Source organism: Salvelinus alpinus, chromosome 5, assembly GCF_045679555.1.
Source record: "Salvelinus alpinus chromosome 5, SLU_Salpinus.1, whole genome shotgun sequence".
Classification (NCBI taxonomy): domain Eukaryota; kingdom Metazoa; phylum Chordata; class Actinopteri; order Salmoniformes; family Salmonidae; genus Salvelinus; species Salvelinus alpinus.
The window spans coordinates 3,349,059-3,359,071 of record NC_092090.1 but is presented as its reverse complement, the minus strand read 5'-3'; the positions used below and the strand labels follow the sequence as shown (position 1 = coordinate 3,359,071).

At 48.4% G+C, this 10,013-nt stretch overlaps 1 protein-coding gene across 2 annotated transcripts in view; it reads left to right on the top strand.

Moving 5' to 3' along the window:
- Positions 1-2,382: 2,382 nt before the first annotated feature.
- LOC139575424 (palmitoyltransferase ZDHHC7-like) overlaps positions 2,383-10,013 on the top strand; it is a 38,523-nt gene continuing 30,892 nt past the window's right edge. The window contains exons 1-2 of one of the 2 annotated variants that reach the window (XM_071400375.1): positions 2,383-2,769; positions 4,186-4,305. The gene's annotated coding sequence lies outside the window, so the exon portion shown is untranslated. Of the gene's footprint in view, positions 2,770-3,994; positions 4,035-4,185; positions 4,306-10,013 lie in introns of those variants that run through there. The other variant, XM_071400376.1, reaches the window with a different exon arrangement.

Sequence of the window (10,013 nt, the reverse complement as noted above, 5' to 3'; positions counted from 1 at the left end):
ACTCTGTTATCTAGTTGTTGATTTTGTGGTGAGGAGAGGAGAGGAATGGAGAGAGGATAGGATAGGAGGAGAGGGACTCTGCTCTCATCCTCAACAAACTCAGAACCGAAACCCTCACAACCGGATCCCTCACAACAGGAACCCTCACAACCGGATCCCTCACAACAGGAACCCTCACAACCGGAACCCTCACAACCGGAACCCTCACAACAGGAACCCTCACAACCGGAACCCTCACAACCGGAACCCTCACAACAGGAACCCTCACAACCGGAACCCTCACAACCGGATCCCTCACAACAGGAACCCTCACAACAGGAACCCTCACAACAGGAACCCTCACAACAGGAACCCTCACAACCGTAACCCTCACAACAGGAACCCTCACAACAGGAACCCTCACAACCGGAACCCTCACAACAGGAACCCTCACAACCGGAACCCTCACAACAGGAACCCTCACAACCGGACCCTCACAACAGGAACCCTCACAACCGGAACCCTCACAACCGGAACCCTCACAACAGGAACCCTCTTAACAGGAACCCTCACAACAGGAACCCTCACAACAGAAACCCTCACAACCGGAACCCTCACAATCCTATTGATAAACTCCTATAGATTTATTTCCGTACCTCGTGATTGACATCATGGCCTGTCTAGCAGGTCTCAACCAGGTTGGCCAATGTGGCAGATTACCTGACAAGGTGTAAATGGTGCCCAGGCTGACAGTGAGCACCAGTTCCCCCTTGTGGTTTCTCTGAGCATGAAAACAATTACTCCACCATATAGTTATACTGAACAAAAATATAAACGTGACCATTTCATAGATTTTATTGAGTTACAGTTCATATAAGGAAATCAGTAATTCATAAGGCCCTAATCTATGGATTTCAGTTGACTGGGCAGGGGCACAGGCATGAGTGGGCCTGGAAGGGCATAGGCCCACCCACTGGGGAGCCAGGCCCAGCCAATCAGAATACATTTTTCTCCACCCCTTCTCGCCGGATGTGAAGGTCTTGGGCTGCTAAATTCTCTAAACATTCACATCTCTGGCAACAGCTCTGGTGGACATTCCTGCAGTCAGCATGACAATTGCACACTCCCTCAAAACTTGAGACATCTGTGGTATTGTGTGCCCCCCCAGCACAAGGTGCTCCTGTGTAATGATCACGCTGTTTAATCAGCTTCTTGTTATGCCACACCTGTAAAGTGGATTATCTTGGCAAAGGAGAAATGCTCCCTAACAGGGATTTGAACAAATTTGTGCTCAAAATTTGAGAGAAATAAGCGTTTTGTGCGTATGGAACATTTCTGGGGAAAAACAATGTTTGGTCATGAAACATGGAACCAAATCTTTGCATGTCGCATTTATATTTTTGTTCAGTGTTGAAGTATTTTTCACCTCGCTGTTTTTACCCACAGACAAAACACATCACAGTCAACACAATGAAGCCTAGCTATACAAAACGACTAAATAAAACCCCAAAATAAATTCCTAATAAATAACTTGACCACTTTATTTTAGCTAGCTAACTATGACTTAAGTTCAACCGAAACACACTTTGGTACCAAACGAGTGTCCTTCCTGCCTGGTACTGCGCGCTAACCACAGTACCAAGAGTACCAACTCGCATGGAAATGATCACGTCCATCTCTCAGCTGCTATGTGACTTCTGAGACCACCAGGTGCACGTTCACTCTAGTCCACTGGATGGCGCTGTTCACCAACATACCGGTAACTTCCTGTCCCAGACTTGAAACCATGAAACAGCGCCATCTAATAAGCGGAGAAAACAGAGATGCTTGGAAAGTGAAACTCCAAGGACTCCAAGTATAGATTCTTGCCTGGTTTTTATAGAGCTCGCCAGCTTGTAGTCCTACAACCCTTATATGAGTTACCTCTGGTTCGTTCAGCCGTTCCTATGGCGAAAATGAATGGGGAAAGAATAGGGTTATGGGATAAACGCCCAAAAATAAGGTCTGAGGTAAACACAGGCTTAGGAGATCTTATAGGTTTTGTTCTATGAGATAATATCAGTCAATTAACGTCACCATTATGAAGTCTTTCGTTCTAGCATATATTTGCATATTTCCGTTATGAAGTGCGTGTGTGCAAAATCTCAATTTACCCTTGCGCTCCTTCTAAACAACGCTTTTTTTGTTTATTTTGGCAAGGGGTAATGTCTAAAAAAAATTAGTCCACTCTGTTCGTAACATATTAACGTTTTTGGGAACAGAAACATTTATTGAGATCATTTGTTTAATCGATGAGAACATTTCGTTCCATCTTCTCCCACTGCAGACCACTGGGCTTCCTCTCATCACCATATTTGGTAGTGAGAGGAAACCCCCAAGCGGATGCTTCACATTTATACATCCGGTGAAATGTCTGTCTCATTATATTTGTGGCTCTGCGAAGTTTAAGAAGTATGAATGCCCTGCATCTGCAGAGCCGCATCACCGTAAATGCTGTTCGGACAATGCAGAAACCAGTTTGACCATAAATCGGCTTTGCTAAAACGCTTCGGTTGTCAACAACCGACTCACCGTACAGACAACCAGGAAAAAGCTACACCCGGAAGTAATTCCTCCAGCTGTTAGCGTTGGTGTGAGTTGTGTGTGTGTGTGTGAGAGAGAGAGAGAGAGAGAGAGGGAGGGTGAAGATGGTGGTTGTTTGTGGATTTCTTTGGGATGAAAATAATACACAGTATAAAAATGTAACCGAAGACATACATCCACGTCTGGTCTCGAACAAGGAACATTGTGGTAAGAAGCGACAGATACGTTAGCTAGTTTGGCCAGTTAACTTAACTATGCTAACAGAATTGGCAGTATTGTCACAGATACAACAATGAGATGGGTTAGTTATAAACATATTTGGTATTGTTATGCTAACTGGCTAGCTAAGCTTTGATTTAGCTAGGAACATTTGTTGGTCAATTAGGGAAAAATAGCAACCGTTGTAACATGTCAATGCTAGCTAACGTTAATCACGACTTGTGAAGAGCGATTGCTTTCTTATTGGTTTGAATGATTTGCTGAAGTTAATAATTGTAGCTAGTTTAGCTAATATAATTTACCATTTTAATCCGTTCATACATCCGCTGTTGTGTGTCTGTCGCTCAAACAGATATGACAAATGTGTTGTGGGGAATAATCAAGCAAAAAAATGTTTCACACATTAGTTACTAGTAAGGTTAGCTACTAAAGAAACTTGTTCAAACCAGAATAAATGTTCTTCAGAAAGTAGTGATCAAATGAATTGCTAGTAGATCAGATATGACAGGTGTTCTTCTCATAACACAGTAAACCAAAGAGACGATGTGGACTGGATCAGAACTATGTGGCATGTGTGGGTAGTCATAACCTGTCACTGGCTATCACTGCATGTACGAGCCTGCTAGTCCAGGCTATTTAAAGAGTGTATGGGGTGTGACCGTAGGCAGGCTTTTGTAGACAACATACCAGACCCGACTATTAGGAGATGAGTGAGTTTCCTCAACTGCAGAGGAAGGTGGAGCTTGACTGAATGATAGCCGATACTACAGCCACGGTTGTGCTGTTTCTCTACTCGTTGTGTGGACATGACAGCGTCCTAAATGACTCCCTATTCCCCTTTATAGTGTCATTGGGGACGCACACTATGTTATTCAGGGCAAGCTCATTGTAACTCTTGGGCATCTAAATGCTCAGCCTAGTTAACATTAAACCTGGCCTGGATCATATTTATACACAAATGACACATCTGACCTTTAGACTCAAGTAGGTGAATGTGTTTGTACATTCAGACAGGGGTGTGGGAGAAAGCTACATGGATGTGTGTTTGTACAGACAGACAGGGGTGTGGGAGAAAGCTACATGGATGTGTGTTTATACAGACAGACAGGGGTGGGGGAGAAAGCTACATGGATGTGTGTTTGTACAGACAGGGGTGTGGGAGAAAGCTACATGGATGTGTGTTTGTGTCCCCATCAGGGAAATATGCTGTTGTGGAAGGGATAGACGCCAGTTTGCAGATCTGGCTTGCATCTGTGAGAATACACACACACACACACACACACACACACACACACACACACACACACACACACACACACACACACACAGACTTGGCACTCCACCACCTCACATTGCTGACACACTTCCGTGGCTCATGGTCTAACATGGTGTGTGTCTGCGCAGGTATTTGGGCCTGGATGAGGTTGTGACGCCAACAACGTTCCCCTACTCCCCCAACACAGCAGGCCAGAGGAGAGGAGTAGACGGACGTTAGAAGGGCCATTGTGAAGAGGACACACTGAGGTGAGTTACATCTGGTTGGTGTGTTGTGGAGACGGCTATTACACCTCGTTTAGATACTACTAGTTCTACACAACATACAGACAGAGGCTAGGGCTTCCTGTAGGCTAGGGCTTCCTGTAGGCTAGGGCTTCCTTCTAGGCTAGGGCTTCCTTCTAGGCTAGGGCTTCCTGTAGGCTAGGGCTTCTTGTAGAAAGAGGAGGACTGGTTACCACCCTACAGTTATGTAGGGGGTAACCTGTAGCCCAGGTCTGGTGTCTGTCTACTACAGTTATGTAGGGGGTAACCTGTAGCCCAGGTCTGGTGTCTGTCTACTACAGTTATGTAGGGGGTAACCTGTAGCCCAGGTCTGGTGTCTGTCTACTACAGTTATGTAGGGGGTAACCTGTAGCCCAGGTCTGGTGTCTGTCTACTACAGTTATGTAGGGGGTAACCTGTAGCCCAGGTCTGGTGTCTGTCTACTACAGTTATGTAGGGGGTAACCTGTAGCCCAGGTCTGGTGTCTGTCTACTACGGTTATGTAGGGGGTAACCTGTAGCCCAGGTCTGGTGTCTGTCTACTACGGTTATGTAGGGGGTAACCTGTAGCCCAGGTCTGGTGTCTGTCTACTACAGTTATGTAGGGGGTAACCTGTAGCCCAGGTCTGGTGTCTGTCTACTACAGTTATGTAGGAGGTAACCTGTAGCCCAGGTCTGGTGTCTGTCTACTACAGTTATGTAGGAGGTAACCTGTAGCCCAGGTCTGGTGTCTGTCTACTACAGTTATGTAGGGGGTAACCTGTAGCCCAGGTCTGGTGTCTGTCTACTACAGTTATGTAGGGGGTAACCTGTAGCCCAGGTCTGGTGTCTGTCTACTACAGTTATGTAGGGGGTAACCTGTAGCCCAGGTCTGGTGTCTGTCTACTACAGTTATGTAGGGGGTAACCTGTAGCCCAGGTCTGGTGTCTGTCTACTACAGTTATGTAGGGGGTAACCTGTAGCCCAGGTCTGGTGTCTGTCTACTACAGTTATGTAGGGGGTAACCTGTAGCCCAGGTCTGGTGTCTGTCTACTACAGTTATGTAGGGGGTAACCTGTAGCCCAGGTCTGGTGTCTGTCTACTACAGTTATGTAGGGGGTAACCTGTAGCCCAGGTCTGGTGTCTGTCTACTACAGTTATGTAGGGGGTAACCTGTAGCCCAGGTCTGGTGTCTGTCTACTACAGTTATGTAGGGGGTAACCTGTAGCCCAGGTCTGGTGTCTGTCTACTACGGTTATGTAGGGGGTAACCTGTAGCCCAGGTCTGGTGTCTGTCTACTACGGTTATGTAGGGGGTAACCTGTAGCCCAGGTCTGGTGTCTGTCTACTACGGTTATGTAGGGGGTAACCTGTAGCCCAGGTCTGGTGTCTGTCTACTACGGTTATGTAGGGGGTAACCTGTAGCCCAGGTCTGGTGTCTGTCTACTACAGTTATGTAGGGGGTAACCTGTAGCCCAGGTCTGGTGTCTGTCTACTACAGTTATGTAGGGGGTAACCTGTAGCCCAGGTCTGGTGTCTGTCTACTACAGTTATGTAGGGGGTAACCTGTAGCCCAGGTCTGGTGTCTGTCTACTACAGTTATGTAGGGGGTAACCTGTAGCCCAGGTCTGGTGTCTGTCTACTACAGTTATGTAGGGGGTAACCTGTAGCCCAGGTCTGGTGTCTGTCTACTACAGTTATGTAGGGGGTAACCTGTAGCCCAGGTCTGGTGTCTGTCTACTACAGTTATGTAGGGGGTAACCTGTAGCCCAGGTCTGGTGTCTGTCTACTACAGTTATGTAGGGGGTAACCTGTAGCCCAGGTCTGGTGTCTGTCTACTACAGTTATGTAGGGGGTAACCTGTAGCCCAGGTCTGGTGTCTGTCTACTACAGTTATGTAGGGGGTAACCTGTAGCCCAGGTCTGGTGTCTGTCTACTACAGTTATGTAGGGGGTAACCTGTAGCCCAGGTCTGGTGTCTGTCTACTACGGTTATGTAGGGGGTAACCTGTAGCCCAGGTCTGGTGTCTGTCTACTACGGTTATGTAGGGGGTAACCTGTAGCCCAGGTCTGGTGTCTGTCTACTACGGTTATGTAGGGGGTAACCTGTAGCCCAGGTCTGGTGTCTGTCTACTACGGTTATGTAGGGGGTAACCTGTAGCCCAGGTCTGGTGTCTGTCTACTACGGTTATGTAGGGGGTAACCTGTAGCCCAGGTCTGGTGTCTGTCTACTACGGTTATGTAGGGGGTAACCTGTAGCCCAGGTCTGGTGTCTGTCTACTACGGTTATGTAGGGGGTAACCTGTAGCCCAGGTCTGGTGTCTGTCTACTACAGTTATGTAGGGGGTAACCTGTAGCCCAGGTCTGGTGTCTGTCTACTACAGTTATGTAGGGGGTAACCTGTAGCCCAGGTCTGGTGTCTGTCTACTACAGTTATGTAGGGGGTAACCTGTAGCCCAGGTCTGGTGTCTGTCTACTACAGTTATGTAGGGGGTAACCTGTAGCCCAGGTCTGGTGTCTGTCTACTACAGTTATGTAGGGGGTAACCTGTAGCCCAGGTCTGGTGTCTGTCTACTACAGTTATGTAGGGGGTAACCTGTAGCCCAGGTCTGGTGTCTGTCTACTACAGTTATGTAGGGGGTAACCTGTAGCCCAGGTCTGGTGTCTGTCTACTACAGTTATGTAGGGGGTAACCTGTAGCCCAGGTCTGGTGTCTGTCTACTACAGTTATGTAGGGGGTAACCTGTAGCCCAGGTCTGGTGTCTGTCTACTACAGTTATGTAGGGGGTAACCTGTAGCCCAGGTCTGGTGTCTGTCTACTACAGTTATGTAGGGGGTAACCTGTAGCCCAGGTCTGGTGTCTGTCTACTACAGTTATGTAGGGGGTAACCTGTAGCCCAGGTCTGGTGTCTGTCTACTACAGTTATGTAGGGGGTAACCTGTAGCCCAGGTCTGGTGTCTGTCTACTACAGTTATGTAGGGGGTAACCTGTAGCCCAGGTCTGGTGTCTGTCTACTACGGTTATGTAGGGGGTAACCTGTAGCCCAGGTCTGGTGTCTGTCTACTACGGTTATGTAGGGGGTAACCTGTAGCCCAGGTCTGGTGTCTGTCTACTACGGTTATGTAGGGGGTAACCTGTAGCCCAGGTCTGGTGTCTGTCTACTACGGTTATGTAGGGGGTAACCTGTAGCCCAGGTCTGGTGTCTGTCTACTACGGTTATGTAGGGGGTAACCTGTAGCCCAGGTCTGGTGTCTGTCTACTACGGTTATGTAGGGGGTAACCTGTAGCCCAGGTCTGGTGTCTGTCTACTACAGTTATGTAGGGGGTAACCTGTAGCCCAGGTCTGGTGTCTGTCTACTACAGTTATGTAGGGGGTAACCTGTAGCCCAGGTCTGGTGTCTGTCTACTACAGTTATGTAGGGGGTAACCTGTAGCCCAGGTCTGGTGTCTGTCTACTACAGTTATGTAGGGGGTAACCTGTAGCCCAGGTCTGGTGTCTGTCTACTACAGTTATGTAGGGGGTAACCTGTAGCCCAGGTCTGGTGTCTGTCTACTACAGTTATGAAATGGGACTGTGAAGAGACACAGCCCTATGTGCAGTTAGGTGTTCTTTAATCTGGTTGTAATGGTACCTTGTTACCTGGGTTACCAGAGAGTTCCATGTAGTCATGGCTCGATTTAATACTGTGTTTCCCAGCCTCTGTTCTGGACCTGGGGACGGTGAAGAGACCTCTGGTTGCATGTGTTGTACCGACGAGTGTCTGAACTGTGTGCCAACTGTTTGAACAGGGAGTAACATCAACACCTCGTACAAAGACCAATTAGTGATGTCTACATTTGAGTCATTAAGCTCTTATCCAGACGGACTTATCAAATTATCTGTACTAGGGGCGACGCTCTGATGAGGTCAGATACCTAGGCTGTACTAGGGGTGACTCTCTGACGAGGTCAGATACCTAGGCTGTACTAGGGGTGACTCTCTGACGAGGTCAGATACCTAGGCTGTACTAGGGGTGACTCTCTGACGAGGTCAGATACCTAGGCTGTACTAGGGGTGACTCTCTGACGAGGTCAGATACCTAGGCTGTACTAGGGGTGACTCTCTGACGAGGTCAGATACCTAGGCTGTACTAGGGGTGACTCTCTGACGAGGTCAGATACCTAGGCTGTACTAGGGGTGACTCTCTGACGAGGTCAGATACCTAGGCTGTACTAGGGGTGACTCTCTGACGAGGTCAGATACCTAGGCTGTACTAGGGGTGACTCTCTGACGAGGTCAGATACCTAGGCTGTACTAGGGGTGACTCTCTGACGAGGTCAGATACCTAGGCTGTACTAGGGGTGACTCTCTGACGAGGTCAGATACCTAGGCTGTACTAGGGGTGGCTCTCTGACGAGGTCAGATACCTAGGCTGTATTAGGGGTGACTCTCTGACGAGGTCAGATACCTAGGCTGTACTAGGGGTGACTCTCTGACGAGGTCAGATACCTAGGCTGTACTAGGGGTGACTCTCTGATGAGGTCAGATACCTAGGCTGTACTAGGGGTGATGCTCTGACGAGGTCAGATACCTAGGCTGTACTAGGGGTGACTCTGACGAGGTCAGATACCTAGGCTGTACTAGGGGTGACTCTCTGACGAGGTCAGATACCTAGGCTGTACTAGGGGTGACTCTCTGACGAGGTCAGATACCTAGGCTGTACTAGGGGTGACTCTGACGAGGTCAGATACCTCGGCTGTACTAGGGGCGACTCTCTGACGAGGTCAGCAGGCGCTGGTTAGCAGAACCAGGCAGCAGACAGGAACCAGGCAGCAGACAGGAACCAGGCAGCAGACAGGAACCAGGCAGCAGACAGGAACCAGGCAGCAGACAGGAACCAGACAGCAGACAGGAACCAGGCAGCAGACAGGAACCAGGCAGCAGACAGGAACCAGGCAGCAGACAGGAACCAGGCAGCAGACAGGAACCAGGCAGCAGACAGGAACCAGGCAGCAGACAGGAACCAGGCAGCAGACAGGAACCAGGCAGCAGACAGCAGGGCTCTATCTGGGCCCTGTGCTGTGGGAGTTGAGAGTTCAAGGTTGACTCACCTCTCGGTGTATGACTGAAGTTTTAGGGGAGACGGAGAGAAGCTTTAGAATGATTTATTCAAAGATTCTACCACATTCAGTCCAAATAAAGTCCAATAGTTGGACTGTGGTCCTGTAGATAATGGACTGTGGTCCTGTAGATAATGGACTGTGGTCCTGTAGATAATGGACTGTGGTCCTGTAGATAATGGGCTGTGGTCCTGTAGATAATGGATTGTGGTCCTGTAGATAATGGACTGTGGTCCTGTAGATAATGGACTGTGGTCCTGTAGATAATGGACTGTGGTCCTGTAGTTAATGGGCTGTGGTCCTGTAGATAATGGACTGTGGTCCTGTAGATAATGGACTGTGGTCCTGTAGTTAATGGACTGTGGTCCTGTAGTTAATGGACTGTGGTCCTGTAGTTAATGGACTGTGGTCCTGTAGATAATGGACTGTGGTCCTGTAGTTAATGGACTGTGGTCCTGTAGATAATGGACTGTGGTCCTGTAGTTAATGGACTGTGGTCCTGTAGTTAATGGACTGTGGTCCTGTAGTTAATGGACTGTGGTCCTGTAGTTAATGGACTGTGGTCCTGTAGATAATGGACTGTGGTCCTGTAGATAATGGACTGTGGTCCTGTAGA